Source organism: Equus przewalskii, chromosome 15 (genome assembly GCF_037783145.1).
Source record: "Equus przewalskii isolate Varuska chromosome 15, EquPr2, whole genome shotgun sequence".
NCBI classification, from domain to species: Eukaryota; Metazoa; Chordata; class Mammalia; order Perissodactyla; family Equidae; genus Equus; species Equus przewalskii.
Genome location: NC_091845.1, coordinates 54,235,886 through 54,256,200, shown reverse-complemented (window position 1 = coordinate 54,256,200; position 20,315 = coordinate 54,235,886). Strand labels below are relative to the sequence as shown.

General features: G+C 40.3%; 2 long non-coding RNA genes across 10 annotated transcripts in view; one reads left to right on the top strand and one right to left on the bottom strand.

Moving 5' to 3' along the window:
- The window catches only part of LOC139075980 (uncharacterized), a 294,470-nt gene extending 276,310 nt beyond the window's left edge, over positions 1-18,160 (bottom strand). Inside the window, exon 1 of one of the 4 annotated variants that reach the window (XR_011527099.1) lies at positions 18,014-18,160. This is a non-coding gene — a long non-coding RNA (uncharacterized lncRNA). The remainder of the gene's footprint in view (positions 1-18,013) is intronic. The other 3 variants (XR_011527097.1, XR_011527096.1, XR_011527098.1) reach the window with 3 other exon arrangements.
- LOC139075979 (uncharacterized) overlaps positions 1-20,315 on the top strand; it is a 74,009-nt gene that overhangs the window by 8,886 nt on the left and 44,808 nt on the right. For 4 of the 6 annotated variants that reach the window (XR_011527094.1, XR_011527089.1, XR_011527091.1 and 1 more), the window contains exons 4-5: positions 1,903-2,015; positions 18,472-18,579. This is a non-coding gene — a long non-coding RNA (uncharacterized lncRNA). The remainder of the gene's footprint in view (positions 1-1,902; positions 2,016-18,471; positions 18,580-20,315) is intronic. The other 2 variants (XR_011527090.1, XR_011527092.1) reach the window with 1 other exon arrangement.

Genomic DNA, 20,315 nt, shown 5'->3' with positions numbered 1-20,315 from the left:
CAACTACCAGTACCTTTGGGGGAAGCAGGTGGACTACATACAAATAGTTTAACATGCAAGCAAGGGTCATCATCAAGATGAAATAAGGTGTGTGTTCAATAAATACCTGACAGGTGAATGAATGCATGGTTGGATAAATCAATGAATGAAAAGTACAGTGTGCAGCCGATTTTCCAAAGTCTTCAATAACACATGTTCCCCTTTGTTGTGGTTTTCCTTATCTTGATGTGGACCAATGGTGCTCTCTTTCCTCTCGTGTCGTGTTTCAGTCTTAGCTTAACAACAACCTCTGTTTCCTTGTGGTCCCGTCGTTGGCTTCACAACTGGATTTGGAGTACCTGTGTTTATTACTCCACTTCCTCTTTCCTTCCTCTCTATTTGCAGGCAAGTCCTTGTAACTTGGCCCCTTCCCTAGATTTGCCTGTACCCTGTTTGACCTGTGACTATCCAGGTCTCCCCAAATTCTCCAGAAGAAAAGACCTCGTGACATAAACACCCTGACAGTGAAACAATGACATTGATAAACAGAAAGTAACTGGATATTGTTGCAAAATGCCAGAAACATGTGCACAGAATTGTGCAGGTTCAGCCAAGAATTGTGATGGGTTTGCTATTTCTCATTTTGAAATACACTAATGGAGTATGTGTTTAGCAGTCAGTATTATTCATCATTCCACATATAGTTATGTGATCAGGCACTCCTGATACAAGTGTCACAATTGCTCTTGAAAACTATGAACTATGAACAAAAACAAATCAGCCATTGGTCCATATTTAGGCAGTTTAAGTGCCCAACTGGAGGCTTGTCACCTTCGAACCAAAATATCTATTTGAAACTATGAAACGTAATTGAAGCCCCACTTTGGACAGAGTCAGGGGCTAGGGTGAGGATGTGAGAATGGGAGCCAGTCTTTCTGTTCTACAGAGGAATGGAATGAATAAAAAATACTGTTGGGGAAAGGGAGAGGAAGAAGATGTTCCCAGGCCAGTAGAAAAGTTTTGAGTCAGAAATTCTGGAACTAAGCCTCAGAAAGGGCACCAGAGACTTGCTTTGAACAGAAATCAAATATCCTTAACACACTAGATGGCCATCTGGGTTGTCTATGGCCTGTAACATGTCACTCTTTGCTATGGGCTTCAGATAGATAGATCATAGATTTCTATTTCCGCCTCTATTAATCTGATAGCCTTACAAACAACATAATGGAGAAGAGCGAGTGCAAAAAGCATAAAAGGAAAAGGATCTCACTCAGCCATTTTGATGCAGGCAGGATATTCACTACACTGCACATATTTATTGAGCACGATATGAGACAGGCACTGACCTAGGTATGAGGGAAGTAACCGTGGACGACACAGACATGGTCCCCGACCTGATGCAAGTGACATTTTAATGGAGAAAAAGAGACAATGGGTAAGTAAACAAACACATGAAAGAGGCACTTTCATGGGACGATAAATGCTGGAAAGAAAATAAAACAGAATATGACGATTTTTTTAAACGATATGAGAGTTGGGCGTTCCTTTAGAGTGGTCGGATTTTTCTAACATTATCTGAACTAAGACCTAAATGATGAGAAAGGGAACAATAAGTACAAAGATGCCAGGGCAGTAAAGAGCTTGGTGCATTCGAAGAACAGAAAGAAGGCCACCGTGCCTGGGAAAGTGAAGGGCGTTATGACATGAGATGAAGTCGGAGCAGGAAGTTGAATCTAGATCATGTGGGGTCTTAAAGACATATATTTGAATTCCTAAATGTATGTTCAGTGTGGCTGTCACAAGGCAACGTGAGAAGGGCAGGCATGAGACTGTCTTCCTTATGTCCACCCCAGCCCCATGGTGCACAGCAAGGTCAGCGTGGCCTCACAACTAGTTAGTGCAAACAAAATTATTCTGTCCTAGGTCAAGTTTTCCGGAAGGAGACCCCAAGACAAGGACTCACCTACAAGTGATGTACTAAGGAGGTACACCCAGAAAAAACAAGTGAGGAAGGATGATGAAGCAAGATAGAGAAGGTGAGGAAACTAAGGAAGGAAGCAGTCTCAGGTGGAATTCCAGAGGTAGGAGCTACAGCCTAGTCCCTGGAGGCTGGTCTGAGCGAAGACTGTGTAATTTAATACCTTGCAGTTGTCCCAGTTTGAGATAAGAAAGCTGAGCTTTCATAGTCTCACACCTGCCATTGCTGCTTAAAGGCCACCCAGGAAAAGTTGGCCGCAGTGTCCTGAGTGCAGTCCTCTGAAAAAGAGCTGCAGACAGTAAAAATTGGAAGCAAAAGAACACTGAAGCATACACACACATATACACACACAGAAAAATCAGATCTTAGAGGATTGGGCAGAGTACCTATATAATCCACTACACAGCCTAACTGAAATACCTCATTTCAAAATAAGGTTCCATCACTTACTTTCTATATGATCTCAGTGTTCCCATCTATAGTGTGTATGCAATCATAGTACCTACCTTACAGGGTTCTTCCAAAGATTTGAACAGTGATAATGCATTTTTAAATTCTAACATAGTGCCTAGCATATCGTAGGCACTCAATAAACATTATTATTTTTTCACCTAATCAGGCATTCCAAAATTGCTGCACCAACCCAATGGAATATTTTCTCATTTATTGCTTTCTCCATACTCGTATGAGATCATAAAAGCTCCACCAATTTCCGTAAGTGTAATAGCTTTATAATAAGGTCAGCTGGCAAGCTAGAGGATTATCCTCAGAACCTTCAAAGAGAAATATAACTGCATTCCCACCTAATTATACATCAAGGCATTCTTGAGAATCTTGCTTCCCCCTGGGGAGGACTAGGGATATTCTTAATAAGAACCAGGGAATGTCATTAGCTATCATAAATAGATTTAGAAATCCAGGATGTCCGAAAGACTTCAATCAAATTCTTTATATTCAGCTCCATTATGGGCGATAATAGACTTGTGGCTGCCTCATGGATTCTTGGATGTATTTCACTGCTTCCACAATTGTACTTCAAATGCTACCCTACTTCCTAATAATGAAGGTACAGATTCACTTCAGCAGAAGTTTTTTTAATTTGATTAAAGGATCCAATGTCATAGAATCTCTATTCAGCACTCAATGGGACTTTGACCATTTAATAGTGTTCACACGTCTTTCCTCACCCCACTTCCCAGCACTTACATTTGGAGCTGTTTCCTGGTTGGCCTATTTCTTTCTATTTATTAAAATGAGCCCACAACAAGCAAAGGATGACCTAAAATAAGGGAATTAGAAACCAAACTCAATTAAGCGCAGGCTCCCATACAGATCAAGATACCACTCAGTTCAGAGTCTGGTTGGAAGGGAGAGTAACACATTTCACTCCTTAAAGTCAACACAGTCTATTTAGATGGAAATTAAGGGGATTCGATTGATAAAGATTGTTTGTGAAAAGTATTTGTCTTAGGCTTCTAAATAAAGATGGATTATCCTCCATGGTTTTCTCTCTTTCCTTCCCACACCCCACTGAAATTTCAGTAAAGGAATAAAAAATTGTGTTAACCCAATAGGGCAAATAGAGTGGAAGAGGAGATAGCAGAGGGATGGAGTTAGAGGTAGGACGGAACAGAGCAATTAAAACCCACGCACAGAACTATAAGAACTTTCTCTTTCTTCTTCTACCTGCCCCAAAATGACAATAGCCAGGCAATGTATTGTCCCTTCATCCCACTTTAGCCTGAAATCTGGAGATTCTTCCCTAGGGAAGCTGAACAACACAGACAAGAAACCTCTTAAGAGATGTGGAATTCCTCAATAAAAATACACCCTCATGACCTCATCATCCTCAAATGAAGCCCAGCAGTGGAAAGGCTCCCCGCCGCCACAACACACACCCTCCAGTCTGCTTTCTAGTGCTTTACTCTCAATTGCATATGGAAAGCCAAAGATGACCAATTAGGAGAGCAGATTTCTGGTACGAAAGACACCAAAACAAACAGAAAAGGAGGATCTAAAGGAAACAGAAACAACAAATGGGGAAGAAATTTTTGAAAAATCTATAGTATATATCTTTAGAAAGCTAAGAGAAGATATTTCCATTTGTGGAACAAAAATAAGATGCCAGTAAAAAGAATCAAAGCACAATAGTACTATCATTTACAATTTAACTGAAATTAAAATTTTGATGGAAAATTTAGACGATAAATTTGAGGAACTTACCTAGAAGTAGAATTATAGAACTTTACCCAGAAAGTAGAATAATTTTCTAAAAACATGGTACACAGGAAGGAAAATAAAATATAATTAGATAAGCAATCCAGGAAGTCCAATATCTGATTACTATGAATTCTAGAAAGAAATAATTTTTCCGAGAGAAAAAGGATGGGTAAAATTATCAAAGTCACAATATAAGAAGATAGCCCATGACTAAAGACATTAGTGTCTACTTCTCTAAGTGACAAATACAATGAATAATAAGAGACTCAACTGAAGTCACTTCATCATGAAAAAATCAAAATATCTAGGATAAATAAAGACTCTAAATGCTCTCAGAGACAGAAAATACATCACATACAAGTATTGGCTACAAGAATGGCAACACTAGATGCCTCCAAATTTCTGAGGGTCATTATTCCTAATCTAAAATTCTATACTAAGAGTAACCATCAATCCAGTATCAGGAGGAAACAACGACACTTGCAAACACGAAAATATTCAAATAAACAAACCTCTCATGCCCCTTTTTGATGGGAAACTACTATATAATATGCTTCAATAAAAGAAAGAAGAAGATGTGGGCTCTAGAAAGGTTCAACAGAAGAAAAATGTTAAGGCATTAACAAGCAGATGGTGAAGGGAAGGCTCGTGACGACAGCAGTTTGGAGGCCTAGAGACCAGTCATTCCAGATGGAACAGGAAGATAGAAGGCTATAGGAAGATCTCCAGAGTGAACAAAAAGAAACAGATTATTTGTTGTATTTAGTTATTTGGGGAAAAAATATATTACTACCTTTAACAGACCGGTGAGAGCATTTGGGAAAAAAATAGAGAAAATTCTATAGAAAGCTATTCAAAAATAAAAACAGAGGCAACTGTGGTTGCCAGAGGCAGGGAGTGGGCAGCGGGTGAAATGAGTGAAGGAGCTCCAAATGTACAAACCTCCAGCTGTAAAGTCAATAAGTGGTGGCAATATAACGTACAGCATGGTAACTATAGTTAATAACACTGCGTGTTGGAAAATATGCAACAAGAACAAATGCTGCTGCAAGAATAAATGTTAAAAGTTGTCATCACAAAAAAAAAACCTTTTGTAACTATGTACAGTGGCAGGTGTTAACTAGACTTATTGTGATCATTTCACAATACATATAAATATCAAATCATTATGCTGCATACCTGAAACTAATATAATGTTATATATTAATTACACTTCAATTTTAAAAATTAAAAATAAAAAACAGAGGCAGTTATTAACTCCAGGAAAAACAAAAATGGTATAAAAATGCAACCGTAATATACATTTCTCAGCAGTGAAGGGCATCTATAAATTGAAACAGTGTAAACACCAACTCTTGCTTGAACCAAAAATTGGATAGACAGCAAAGAGGAGAAGCCGAGAGAAAATTGCAGAGAGGAATGTAAGACAGGGAAATTCTCAACCGCCTAGCAGTAAATCAAAAAATAATGTTAAGAGATCACAACATAAGAATATTATTAGACATGTGGAAGTACACACCAGAAGTAATTTCTATAAAGGATTAAAAGTGGTTATTTCTGGGGATTGGAAGTAGGCAATGAACAAGGGTTGAACACAGGGCCATTTTTTTTGTAGTAAGTGTTTTAGCACTACTTGAATTTTTTTAGTATATACATATAAAACTTTCATAGGACTCATTTTTTTTAAACTGTGAGGACGGAGTAAGAAAGGTCTTTGGCTTCTGTGACCCCCTCTCTATTGACGAATGCTCACAGATATAAAGTGTTCCTGTTGAGATGATGCCCAGTTCAAGAGAGTCTCTAAAGAAACCATAATCCACTCAAACAGACTTTTAAAGACTAAACTCATCTGGAAGTAAAAATCAAAAACATACTTAGTTCCATAGAAAACAAATTCAAATAAATAAAATATCAAGTTCCCTCTATGTTCAAGATAAAAAATCCATACATAATGGTCTTTCAGTTTTAATCCTCTTTGACCACATATGTATATATACATATATATACATACACACACACACACACACAGCACATCACCCTTTATTCAAATCTCCCTAAGATGTGGGTTCTTATTTTTCATTTTTCACTTTTAATCATTTTGACTAAATGATTAACATTGTAACCCAGTTGTTGGTCTTTCTTTCTTTTAAGGTAGAGTTGTCAGATAAAATACAGGATGCTCAGTTAAATGTGAATTTCAGTTAAACAACAATTTTTTTTACAAGTATGTCCCAAATATCGTGTGGGACATACTTATGCTAGAAATTATTCATTGTTTATCTGAAATTCAAATTTAACTAGGCATTCTGTATTTTTATTTGCTAAGTCTGACGACCCTGTTTTAAGAGTTAGTTCTGTCGAACTCATCTGACATCTGCTTCTGAGTCCATCTAGGCGCAGCGGCTGTTCTTCACCACATGCTCTCTCGCCACCATTCTCAGCTCCGTCTTGAGCCATCATTTGTTTGTCCCTGGTCACTCCAGGACCTCCAAGGCTCTCATTTGTCCTGAAAAGGGTGCAACCTCTGGCTTGCTGGCCTCAGCCAAGGGGCGATGCAAAGCTGGTGGCATTTTCTTTTGCTGTCTGCCTCTTGACACTTGCCAACGCCACTAGAGTACAGTTTGTGCCTTTGTAAAAAGTTTGGTGACACAACACAGAACACTAAATGTGACTTAGAGTAAAATAGAAAAAAAGGAAAGCCTTCACTTGGGACCTTCTCATGGAAAACTCTGTTTCTTAGGTCACCTCCTTCTCCTGGGGTCCACGACCATCACATCCTCTTCTGGGGGGTGAAACCAGCTCCATTAGCCCTTTAGAATATGACTCCTCTCTCCCCTTTCAGGAAAGTCCAATTCCTGCCACAGGGGTGGGCCTCGCCCTTCCCCCACCAGAGGAATTTATCAGGATTAAGAATCCCCCAGCAGTGATGGAAATGTTTTATATCCTGACTGTGGCGGTGATTACATGAGTACGCACATTTGTCAAGATTCATGAATTGTACACACCGAATGCGAGCATTTAATGCTGTATTAATGACGCCTCGATGAAATGGATTTTTGAAAAATACCCCCAGCAGTACCTGTACTAAAGCATGAGTTCATCATTCTGGAATCTGAAATAACATCACAGGGATTTCAGCAGCACAGCCTGGGATTCGCCTTCCAAGTTTGGATTTCCTCAAGTTCTGGCCACCAGTGTAAAGTGGAAATATGCCTCCCATTGTTTCTTGTGGTGGTCTAGCCTCTTGTGGGTACTTTAAAATAAAACACACACACACACATTCTAGAGATGGTACAATATAGTCCACCTACATATCTTACAGAAAGCAAAATTACTTAATAATCGACTCTTTATGTGACCCAGAGACGTGCACAAGATATCACTTGGTAGAACAATTCAATCAAGACAGAAGATTGGCCTCTCCATACAAACGCGCTTACATGTGACGCAACATGAAAATTGGAATAGTTAAACAGGAATATCCTCTGAACTGTTACAGGTGGGGTGGTGGGGTGGAGCTGGGAGATGTTTAATGCTGTTTTACAGGAATTGTCTTGGCTTCCAGGATTTTTCTACTCAACAAAGGGAAAATTCCATTTTCAGCTCAAACCCTCATGAGGAAACAATTCCTCCAAAAAAGGGGGGAACTGTTGAAAAACTCCTCATCGCTCCACAGCCCAGAAAACACAAACCGGACAGAGAGGCCGGAAGAGCCCGGGCTCCACCCAGAAAAAAAGCCATTTCTGGGTGAGGAATAATTTAGGGCCAGGCATTTTGCAGATAATGAAGGAAGAAAACAAACCTCTTAAGCAGAGAGTGGGTACTTAAAGTGAACCTTCTAAAAGCACGTAAACTCTAACAACTTTCTATAAACTTTAATAAATAAATGCTTTTATATTAAAGAGAGAGAGAAGAAAGAAAAAAGAAATAATCTAATACCAAAGCAAAACAGAGCAAAGGGTCCCAGCAAGCAGGGTATCAAAAGACACCAAGAGAACAAGATTATGGTCAGCATCAGAATAGTAAGAATGTTGTTGACAACTATCTTGAGCACTCACTGTGCGCGCAGGACTTTTCCTAAGCGCTATATAAGCCTTTAATCCTTACAATATGAGCTAGTCCTATTATTAGTACCACTTTGTACACAATGAAACTGCGGCATTGAGACCTCAAGCAACTTGCACAAAACCACACTGCAAGTGAGTGGCAGAATCCAGATTTGAATCCATCTGCATCTGCTTCAAATCTTTAACCCTTGACCACTATGCTCTAGTCCCTTGCTACTCAAAGTGTGTTTCATGGACCATCAGCATCATGAGCATGAGCATCACTGGAGACTGTTAAAATGCAGGATCTCGGGTGGCACCTCCAGACCTACTTAATCAGAAACTGCATTTCAACAAGACTACCAGATGATTCTATGCCTATTAAAGCTTGAAAAGCACTGTGCTGGTCCCTTTCAGAAGACAGGTAATTCTCTTAGTCTTATCCAGTTCAAATTCATCATCAGTTCCTTTATGAGAATGTGCTAGAAATGTATATCAGAATTACTGTGTAGAATTCATAATTATTTTAAGTAAATTATGCCTTTTTTTTCCAGTAAGCAAAATACACATTCCTGAGTTAGGTACTTTGAGGTTACAGGGACTAGGCACCCCCAAGTTCTCTACAGCTATGCTTTTAAAAAAGTGCTTCTAACAGCTGAGCCCAGACCCCCGGAGGTTCTGGGAGCATAGCTGTTTTTCTCTCTTGCTTACCTTTTCTTTTCTTTTCTGTTTTTTGTTTGTAAACAACTTTCCTGAGGTGTGATTTTCATACCATAAAATTCACCCATTAAATTTACAATTCAATGATTTTTAATAAATTCCTTGAGTTATATAACCAGCCCCGTCATCCAGTTTTAGAACATTTCCATCACGCCCGAAGATTCTCTCATGCCTATTTACAGTCAATCCCCATGCCCACCACGAGCCCCAAGCAACCACTAATCTGTCTCTGTGTCTATAAATTTGCCTACTCTGGACATTTCATATAATTGGAATCATACAATATGTGGTCCTTTTCATCTGGCTTTTTTCACTGAGTGTAATCTTTCTGAGGCTTACCCATATTGTAGCATAGGGCAGCACTTAATTCTTTTTACTGCTGAATTGTCCATTGTATGAAGTCATAGCCCTTTTCATTATTTAGCAAGTTTGGAAAAAATATTGAAAGCCTCAATATTTATCTTTAAACTTCACTCAAATGTCGTACATGTCTCTGTTGGCCTTAACAGAAAAATGTTTTAAATAACATATGAGTTTCCTCCAAATTTCTTAAAATTAAATTATAAAGAAGCACACAGGAAAGAGGAAAAGGTGGGGTAGTTGACTCCTGAGTCTTTGTCTGGGTACCACTCATAGGTCCAAGCAGCTGTGGCCAGGTTGGCAGAGCCACATGGGATGAGAAGAGGCAGCACTAAGAATAAAGAAGTGTCCGTGGTGGCCTTCCTGAGAAGCAGGCAGTGAGAGTTTCAGGACCCCCTGTCTGGTATATTTCTGGTGCTCATTTCAGAACTATAAATCTTTACTCATATAAGTCTTTAGTCATTCCCAAACTAATCCTTCTGTAATTTGCTTCAAGTCTCAAGATAAGGATGCCTACCAGGTAGTGGTACGGAGAGATAGGAGAATGAGATAGACCATCACCACAATTGCAATCAAGATTTTGAGGACTAGAACACTGAAAAAAAGTGACATTACTCCTTAAAAAATATTGTTTTAATAAAGGACGTTTCCTGTTACGCAGAACAAGTAGCCACCCTCCATCCTAATATCCCAAAATCTTCCTCTTAAAGGGAAGCCATTCCTTGTGTGTTCTAAAGTTCTTTTTGTTGACTCTATCAAATCTTGGGACAGCCCCGTGGGACTGTTAATTAAGTCCACAAGTGATCCCTAGCTCGTTGTTCCCTAGCTGAGATTCTATTAAAAGCACCATCAAGTCACTCAGTGCAGACACCTTGGTTTCTAATACCATTTTCCAACAAAAGGAACCAGAGCTCCTTGGAGAAATGGTTGATTCTATGACTGAGGCAGGAAATACTCAAATGAGCCTGGAGCATCTTGTAGCACCAGAAATTAAGAAAGAACTCAAAAAATAATAATAATAATGAGGGTGTGTCAAAGGGACACAGGAGCCAACCTGGAAGAGCTCCCAATCGCCAAAGCAGGAAAAATTTGAGAAACAAAATAAAGCAGGCAGCATTAAGTTAAAATCCAAAGTGTAAAGTAAATATCTGTGAGTCCATACTGATATAAATAAATTTTTGAATAAGTAAACAAATGGGGGAGAAAAGGCAATTTGTCATACAGAAAAAATCCAAATAATTTGTGTACATACTTCTCTCTCAAAGGAGAACTGACCTCCCCATCTATTAAGTGTGGGCTGCATTTAGCAACTCGTTGCCAATGAGTAGAGTATTTAAAGGGAGAAAAACGTTACTTTACAAAGGAGAAAGCTGGCAAGCCCTGTCCTGTCCAAGTGATCAAAGTTAACATCATCAGCGATAAGTCATCATGAAAACAGCCTTTAAAGAATGTGATGAGATGGGCAGTTTACCTCTGTGTTCTTCCTCCCCCCATGCCCCCCAAAAAAACATAACCCCAGTCTAATCATGAGAAAGAACATCAGACAAACCTGAACTGAGGAGCTTTCTACAAAATACCTGAGCCGTGCTCCTCAAAACGACGAATGTCTGAGAACTGGCCCAACCAAGAGGAACCTAAGGAGACACAACAACTAAATGTACTGTCGTATCTGAGATGGATTATGTGGCAAAAAACAGACATTAGAGAAAAACTCATTAGATCTGAACAAAGTGTAAAATTTCATTAACAGTAATGTACTGCTGTTGGTTCCTTAGTTGTGACAAAAGCACCATAGTAATGTAAGACGTCAACATTAAGGGTAACTGCACGTGCGATATATGGGAACTTTCTCTATCTTTGTAACTTTTCTGTAAATCTATGCTATTTTAAAACTAAACATTTAATTTAAAAAAAAACAAACAAACATAAGTTACAGCCAAGGAGTTATTTCAGAAATCTCGCTACAGAGATATATGCAAAAAATTAGCCTAACTACAGGCAATGGCTATCTGAGTAGGGACACTTTCATTCTTTTTAAGGTGTCGCTCACTGCCCGGGCTGACATCATCCATAGCCAAAGGCCCTGAGCTACAGAATGATGACTCATGAGCTGTACAGCCACCTGTCCCCAGTCTCTATTTAAATACTCAAAGCCTGATAATGTTTTTATGTAGCTGTCTCCCAGGGCCCTCAAACACACGAGACAACAATCTGTGGCCAGTAAAGCTGTATATAGTTGTTGGCTATTAATGTAAAGGATCTAATATCCAACACAGACATTTTCAGGAAGGCTGATGTTTGTGAGTGCAGCCTGGTGGCTGGCCCTAGTGATTTGCTCAGCTTTTCAAATGGATGAATACATGTTATAAACCATATATGGAATAGGTCCCCTGACAAATAACTCAGTCCTTCCTCAATGCTCAGGGCAGTCCTTGGGACCAATCACTCAAAATAAACTAAAGCCAACTTTGTGTGTGTGTGTGAGTGTGTGTGTGTGTGTGTGTGTGTGTGGTGGTGATGAGGTGGAAGTGGAGATTATGAATAATGTCAAATCCATGTCTAAGGCTCCAAAATCGGAAAGCTAGGATCTGAGGTTGGGCTAAGGATGGGAATTCAGGCTCTCCCTTGTAGTTTTTTCCATCTTTCATTCATTCGCTCAACAATTATTTATTGGGCACCTACCATGAACCTGGCAACCCTGGCCTATTGGCCTCTTAGCCTTAGACAACCAGAAAAGAAGAAAAGCAAGTGGAACTAAAAATGAAATAAATCAAGCCAAGAACTACCTGCATGCGAAAGTCCAAAGTTCTTTCCATTTTCCAACAGTACCCGGCATAGAGTGGGTGCTTAGTAATTGTTTGTTGAATAAAAGAGTGGACACATCAAGGCTTTCCCTAGATACCAATGTGAGCACCTGGAGAAGGAGTTTAGGATCCAATGGCCAACTCAGGATCTATTTTGAAGAATCCGTTTCCTCTGTGTCGAAGGAGGAATCCATTATTCTTTCCTATTTTCCCATGTGACCAGTGACTTTGCCCCACACAAGCCCAAGCACCAGTGAAACAAAAATAAAATTACTGTTTCTAAGCAGACTGAGGGAACAGCCTTTGGAATGATACCCAAGAGCGAACGGCAGAGCCTTTCTACCAAACACACGTCCTGGGGGCCCTCTGCAACAAAGCCATGGATTGAATGCAAAGAGCTGGTCCTCAAGCCAGACACCAAATTAAGTTCTTATTACGAAGTTGCTCCTGTATTTCCCGGGTCTCTCTGATCTTAAAATTAACAAGATCAAAATGTCCTTAGTATAACCTGAATGAGCATTTGTGAACAAATCTCTGAAAGTGAAGTCATCAACATGATGTTTTGGAAAAAGTACTGAATTAAGAATTAAGAGAGGACAGTTCTGGCACCAGTTGTGCGTTTTAGCTCTTCATAGAACCTTAAGTGGATTATTCCACTTCTCTGTGACTCCATTTCCTTTCCTAAAAGAAGAGGGTGGGGTGAAGAGTTAGGCTATGTTGTCTCTAAGGTCCCTTCAGGGTTTAAAATCTTATAATTCTAAGTGTGTCCATTTAATAATAATATAATAATAGCTACTCATATGTTGTATTTACTATGTGTCAGGCACAGTTCTACATATTTTCAAGTAGTGTCTCGTTTAATCCTCACAACAACTGTTATTAAGTAGGTATTATTATTCTCATTCTCAGATGAGGAAACTGAAGCACAGAGAGGTTGCAGGTACCAGGCAGTCCTCATTGTACATGATACCAAGGGCACAGGCCTGATATGCATGCGTTTCTCTTAGCACAGTATCTTGAAAATTGACGCCTGCCTGTACGTGAACTCAGGCAACCCAACTTCAGAGTCTACCCGCTTGGCCTCTGCCTACATCAGTGGCTCTCAATGCATCGTCACCAGACCAGAAACGTCAGCACCATCTGTGAACTTGGCAGAAATGCAAATTCTTGACCCTAGTCCAGACCACAGAATCAGAAGATCTAGGACTCGGACCAAGCAATCTCTGTGAACAAGACCTCAGGGCAATTCTGATGCAAGCCAGAGTCTGCGAACCACTGCTCCATGCAACCCTGCTCCATGACTTTTAGTAGACGTGACGGTGGAAATTGGGAAGCATAGAGCATCCTCAAAGGGCATCTACTTTAGACGAACTGAGGGTCCCTCAAGCTGAGAAACAAATGCCTTAACAAGAAAACCTGGAAAAGCAGGCCAACTTTGCAGGCTAGTTACCTTTAGGGATATCATCTTCTTTTAACATAGCACTTCAAGGAAAAAAAAAAAATAAGGGGAAAAAATCCATTTTTTCCTTAAAAATATTGTCCATGACCATTTTTTTAGGTTGAGGTATCTTGGGATGTTTCTCTGAGTTTCCAAAGTGCTAGCCAGGGATTTAGCAGCAGGACCCAGTTAGACCCCAGAGGAGAGAGCCAGCTGGAGCCACCAACAGATGCCTTGAAGTCTTTACCTCTGGTGGATGACTGGAGGGTCTTCCCTTCTCAGACACAGCATCTGATGTTCTAAAAGCAGTGGAAAGCATCTGACAACCCTCTTAGTTCTCTTTGGGCCCAATGCTGTTGATTCAGTGGCTTTTTTCTAAGAGGCACACTAGATTGTCAACTTGTTTCCTTAAAAAAAAAGTCTCCAGGCTAAGATATTCAAATTGCCAAACGAATGGTATCATGGGAGACCATTATAAAATCCTCTCCGAGTTAAGTCTGCATGCCTCAAAGAACAAAAAATTAATATACTGTCATTACACAGTTGAGAGGGGAAATTAATTTATACAGAAACCTTTTCTAAGGCATGTTCAGACTGCCCGGATACTGCCCCAAATGGGAGCATTATCTGTCTTCCCAAAATAATACACCATATGTCCTAAACTGGCAGACACAAAGATAATTACATGACTCTGGCAGAGCCAATATGCTTGCTAATAAATGGAAAAAGGAGGACAATGCAAATCAAAGTTAAGTTCAATGGTTATTCGGAATTGTGGTAGGGAAGCTACCTGCTACAATTAAACATGGTGAAAAGCAGAAAATGGGCCTCTTGCATAGATTAAGAGAGCCAAAGCTGCTGTGAGGAGCCCCATTTATATCAAGGAATATTAACAGAGGAAGTGGAGCCGTCATGGGCACGTGTGGTAGTCTCTTATGATTCCAAGCCATAGGGTGATTCTCCTTCTATAATCCACTCTTTACAAGGATCCAATGGGAGTTCTTGATAAAATCAAAGCCCAAAATGCCAAATTCCACACAACCACCTGCAATTTTGAAGCAAAGGAAACTAAATGCAAAACGAAGTCTGGAAATCGAATTTGCATCAACACAAATCTACTTCTGATGTTATGGCCCCAAATCATGGAAAGTTCTAGGCCATAGTAAAAGATCATCATCTGACATCAGCCTACTCTTCAGAGCTGTCTCTTCTTTAGACAAGTGATCTTTGCTTCTTAATTATTTTCTCACAAAGCTACTTGAAACTCTTGTGTCTCCTTGGACCTGACATGCACTGAAAAGTATAAAGTAACTGGAATTATCAAGCCTGACTCTCCATGCCTATGGATAAAAGAAGTGCAGACCAAAAAAATCAGTGTTTCTTTTACTTTGGAAAATAGCCAACTTTTGTTGGGAAAAATTCTTTTCCAGCAATTTTTCTCTTTATCTGCCCCACCAACAAGCCCCCTGTCCTAGCCCCAGCAAGCCTTCCTATCTTTCGAATAAACGAAAGAATACTGCCCTCATGATGAAAGAAACATTGGTGTTAGGGACCTGGACTGAAAGCAGCCAGCCTCTGATGTGCTGTATCTAGAACCAGCCAGAATCCTAATATATCACTGGGGTGAGGTGTGGGAATATGGCAAATCCCGTGTGAGGGGCTTCAGCTTAGAAGCCCCTCTTATCAGCCACAGGGAAAAATCAGACATTGGGAACATGAAATCTTGGAGAAAGAGTCCCTCCTAAAATGCTAACAAATAAGGTCCCATGAGTCACTCTTGCCAATTAAATTCTAGGAGAGAGACAGTGACAGATGTGGTGGTGCCAGTGGATTTGAGCTCTGTTGGTACAAATACCTTCACAAGGGAGCTCGCATTGTACAGAGGAAGGTAGTAGTGATGAAATATTTACATATTTATAAATATCTAGACATTAACAATCTTACCAGCTTTGTTCCATGCATTCTAAAGAATAGTCCCGAGAAAGAGAAGAGAAAGAGACATGGCCCTTGATCAAGGGATGCCCACAGGTTTAGAAACCAGACAGAAGCTGACCAGGATCTCCATTCCAGGAGGGTACCCATCGTTGTCATTGCTTCAGGGATAATCTTTAAAGATCACAGGAGAGATTATTACAAGCCCAGACATTTATCTAATACAACATCTCCTAAAGCATCTTCCATACTACTCTCAAGAAATGATGGGAGGGGCGGGGCTTCATTTTCAACTAAACTTGGAAAATGTTTTATTCTTTAGAGACTCAAAATGTCCACTGGCCTAGCAAAGGATCTGAAAAGTCCTGCAGTCAAGAAAGCTGTTGAATGTTGTTTAACCCAACATTTCCCTGACTTCTTTGGTCATAAGAATCCTTTTATTCACTGATACCAACATCTTGTGCAGTCCAAATTATTCTTTATCATGCTATGTAATATAGTAGAATTTAATTAGGAAAAATTTCATTTGCTTATTCTGTATTTTAATATTGAATTATACCATAGTGCATTTCTTTTCCAACAGTCTAAACTAAGAGAAGTTCCTTTAAGAAGAAAAAAAAAAAAGGAACTGGATTGGAGTGTTTATGAGGTTCTGTTTGATTTAAATCTTTTCTCACTTATTGTTCTTGTGCCAGAGGCCAAGGTCAGACTTCTCGTTCTTTAAAGACAAACATAAAAGCCACAACCACATTTCAGGTCATTCTCTGACACTCTTCAACAACAGAAAGACTGAGGACAGTTGGTGAGGGGAGCATTTCTGAGAAGAGACTGATTTTGATTAACTTCTGGTCTAGCTTGTCTGCTTGCTGTGGTTTGCGACAAGATAGTTAACTCTTTTTTTATAAAGGAGCTGCTGAAATCTTTGATGAAGGAGCTAAAAGTCTCTTCAATAAATGATGTTGGGAAAGCTGGGCAGCCACATGCAAAGGAATGAAAGTAGACCACTGCCTTTTGCCATACACAAAAATTAACTCAAAATGGACTAAAGACTTGAAGGTAAGACGTGAAACCATAAAACTCCTACAAGAAAATACAGGCAGTACACTCTTTGACATCAGTCTTAGAAGGATCTTTTTGAATTCCATGTCTACTGGGATAAGGGAAACAAAAGAAAAAATAAACAAATGGGACTTTATCAGACTAAAGAGCTTCTGCAGGGCAAAGGAAACCAGGAACAAAACGAAAAGACAACCCACCAACTGGGAGAAAATATTTGCAACTCCTGTATCCAACAAGGGGTTAATCTCCAAAATATATAAAGAACTCACACAACTCAACAGTCAAAAAAAAACAAACAAACAAACAACCCCATCAAAAAATGGGCAGGGGATATGAAAAGATGTTTTTCCAAAGAAGATATACAGATGGCCAATAAGCACATGAAAAGATGTTCAACATCACTAATCTTCAGGGAAATGCAAATCAAAACTACAATGAGATATCACCTTACACCTGTTAGAATGGCTATAATTACCAAGATAAAAAACAGCAAATCTTGGAGACGGTGTGGAGAAAAGGGAACCCTCATACACTGCTGGTGGGAATGCAAACTGGTGCAGCCACTATGGAAAACAGTATGGAGATTTCTCAAATTATTAAAAATATAAATACCATAGGACCCAGCTATCCCACCACTGGGTACCTATCCAAAGAACTTGAAGTCTACAATTCACAGATTTATGCACCCCTATGTTCTTTGCCACATTATTTACAATAGCCAAGACGTGGAAGCAACCCAAGTGCCCATCAACAGATGAATGGATAAAGAAGATGTGGTATATATATACAGTGGAACACTACTCAGCCATAAAAAATGACAAAATAGTCCCATTTCCAGCAACATGGATGGACCTTGAGGGTATTATGCTAAGTGAAGTAAGCCAGACAGAGAAAGACAAACACCACATGATTTCACTCATATGTGGAAGGTAAATAAATACATGGACGAAGAGAACAAATTAGTGGTTACCAGAGGGGAAGGGGGTTGGAGGGTGAGCATAAGAGGTAAAAGGACATATATACATGGTGATTGACAAATAATATTGTCCAACTGAAATTTCACAATGTTATAAACTATTATGACCTCAATCAAATAATTTAAAAAAAAAAAAAAAAAAGGAGCTGCTGAGTTGCTTACTCAGATTCATGTCCATTTAAAACAAATTCTGAATGTGAAACTGTCAGAATTAGTCCTCTTCTCCACTCCCCTTGCCCCGCTTGGGCTGACGTACTTATCAGTGTTGCACATCGGCTCTTCCCTGCCAGCTCTAGGCTAGTTATACTCTAGGACTGGCCCTAAGCCCAGACGGAAATGCAGAGAGATTTCCTTGCTGAGGCCTTTGAATGACTCTAATGACCTTTGAATGCTCCCCTAATTTCTCTCAGTATTAATCAGCTATTGCCACAATGATGCCACATAGCAAAGGACCCCAAAACTCAATGGCTACAACAACAAACACGTATTTTTCTCACTCACAGTTCTCTGGGATGGTTCACTTTCTGCTTCTGGTTGTCTGGCTCGGCTCTAAGCTGTAGGTTGGGCTCAGCTCTGCTCCACGTGCTTCTTCATTCTAAGCCCCAGGCTGACAAGGCAGCAGATATCCAGACATTCTTTTCTCATAGTGAATCATTGGAGCCTAAGAGAGCATGGCCAATACCACAAGTACATTTAAGTCTCTGTTCATATCACATCTGCTAACATTCTACTGACCAAACAAAGTCACACAGCCAAGCCCAACATCGACAGGGTGGGAAAATGAGGGAGGGGGAAGTGAATATTTGCTGAACAACAGTTCAAACTATATCATACATCTCTTCCCTAGCTTCTCTTTGCACTACATATCTTGAGGTTCCCTCACCCCAAACTGCTGGTCTGGCTTTCAGCATCTTAGATGATTTTGACCATTTGTACACCGTCTGCTTTCTAACTTTCAGGGGGTCTTCTAGGATGCCAGCCAAATGGACAACGCCAGAGTGAAGACCCAGGAGATGAAATCGGATCAAGTGGGAAGAGTAGCATAAGGAATCTAAAGTGGAACAAGGGTGGGTATAAACCCTGATAATAGGGAGTAGCAAGAGTAAGACAGGGAAGCCCAATTCCATCTTCCAGGCCAGAGGGTCCTAGCACAGAAGATAATAAGAGATGAACCTCAGTGGTCAGAAACTGAAACGCCCTTGAAACAGAATGGAAGCCAGAGAGCCAAGGAGATTCAGTATGTTCTCCTGGTTGATTCCACTTAGCCATCAGAGTCTTATGTTGGACTGTCCCAGGCCAGATTTGTTACTGTGACCTATTGTCCCACCACAGGGCCCAGGCATCCTGCCTCAGGGCAGCAGGCTTCTGGTGGCCCCATCCAACTGCTCACTCCCTCCAGACTGCAGGCCAGATGCAAGAGATGGTTTTTGAGTCTTCTGTTCCAGCCTCAGCTTAGCCCTCTCAGTGATTAGGAGACATACCCCAGCATCCCTACAAAGGATTTCCCCTTTTCACAAAAGCCAGATGCTCCCAGACTTTGCTTCACATTGGAATCACCCAGCGATCTTTAAAAAGTGACTCCCACCCCCAGACATTCTGATTTCATTGGTCTGGGTTGCAACCTGGGCACTAGAATTTTTTTTTTTTTTTGAGGAAGATTAGCCCTGAGTTAACATCTGCCACCAATCCTCCTCTTTTTGCTGAGGAAAGCTGGCCCTGAGCTAACATCCATGCCCATCTTCCTCTACTTTATATGTGGGACACCTGCCACAGCACGGCTTGTCAAGCAGTGCCATGTCCGCACGCAGGATCTGAACCAGTGACCCCTGGGCAGCCAAAGCAGAACGTGCGCACTTAACCACTGCACCACCGGCTGGCCCCTGGGCACTAGAATATTTTAAAGCTCCTCAGATGATTCTAATGAGCAGTCAAGTTTGGGACTCACCAGTCTGAAAACCTAATCTAGCCAAGCAGACTATAACAGGAGTTCATTTTAAATCTACAACACAGTTGTGAATAGACAGAAGATGACTCTGAGCTGAGTTTGTGTGTAGGAACTGGAGAGACCCCAAAGGCACTGCATAAGAAAATATAGGTCCAGGGGCTGACCCCCTGGCATAGTGGTTAAGTTTGGCACACTCTGCTTCAGTGGCCCAGGTTCACCAGTTGGGATCCCAGGAACACACCTACACCACTCATCAGCCATGTTGTGGCAGCATCCCACAAACGAAATAGAGGAAGATTGGCACAGATGTTAGCTCAGGTTTAATCTTTCTCAAGTTAAAAAAGAAGATGATTGGCAATGGATGTTAGCTCATGGTTAATCTTCCTCAGCAAAAAAAAAAGAAAGAAAGAAAATATAGGTCCATAATTCTTTGTTCTGAAACCCAAAAGACCCTGAAAACTGAAAGTTCTTTCAAAAATCAATGGCAGCAAAACCTGACCTAACTTGAACTCACTTGGTGGCAAGACTTGACTATTTGTAGTCTTTATTCATCCCACTTAGTGTGAATATTCATGCATTTTGCCAGGAAAATATTAATGTGTTTAATTACAGAGTGCTTTCGCAGACTCTGCTGGAGGTGTTACATAATACAGGGTATGTGTACCTTTGTACATTCTGAATATTTCTGAATTCAGAAAACAAATGTGTGGCCCCAAGGGTTTGGGCTAAAGGAATATGAACTTATAGAAGGAATTTGTTTTACTACTTCTTGGATATAAAGAACAGAAAGGAGAAGAAGTGGATAGAAGAGAATCAAATGACCAAGCAACATGGCCCCTGTGTGACTCATATATTTGT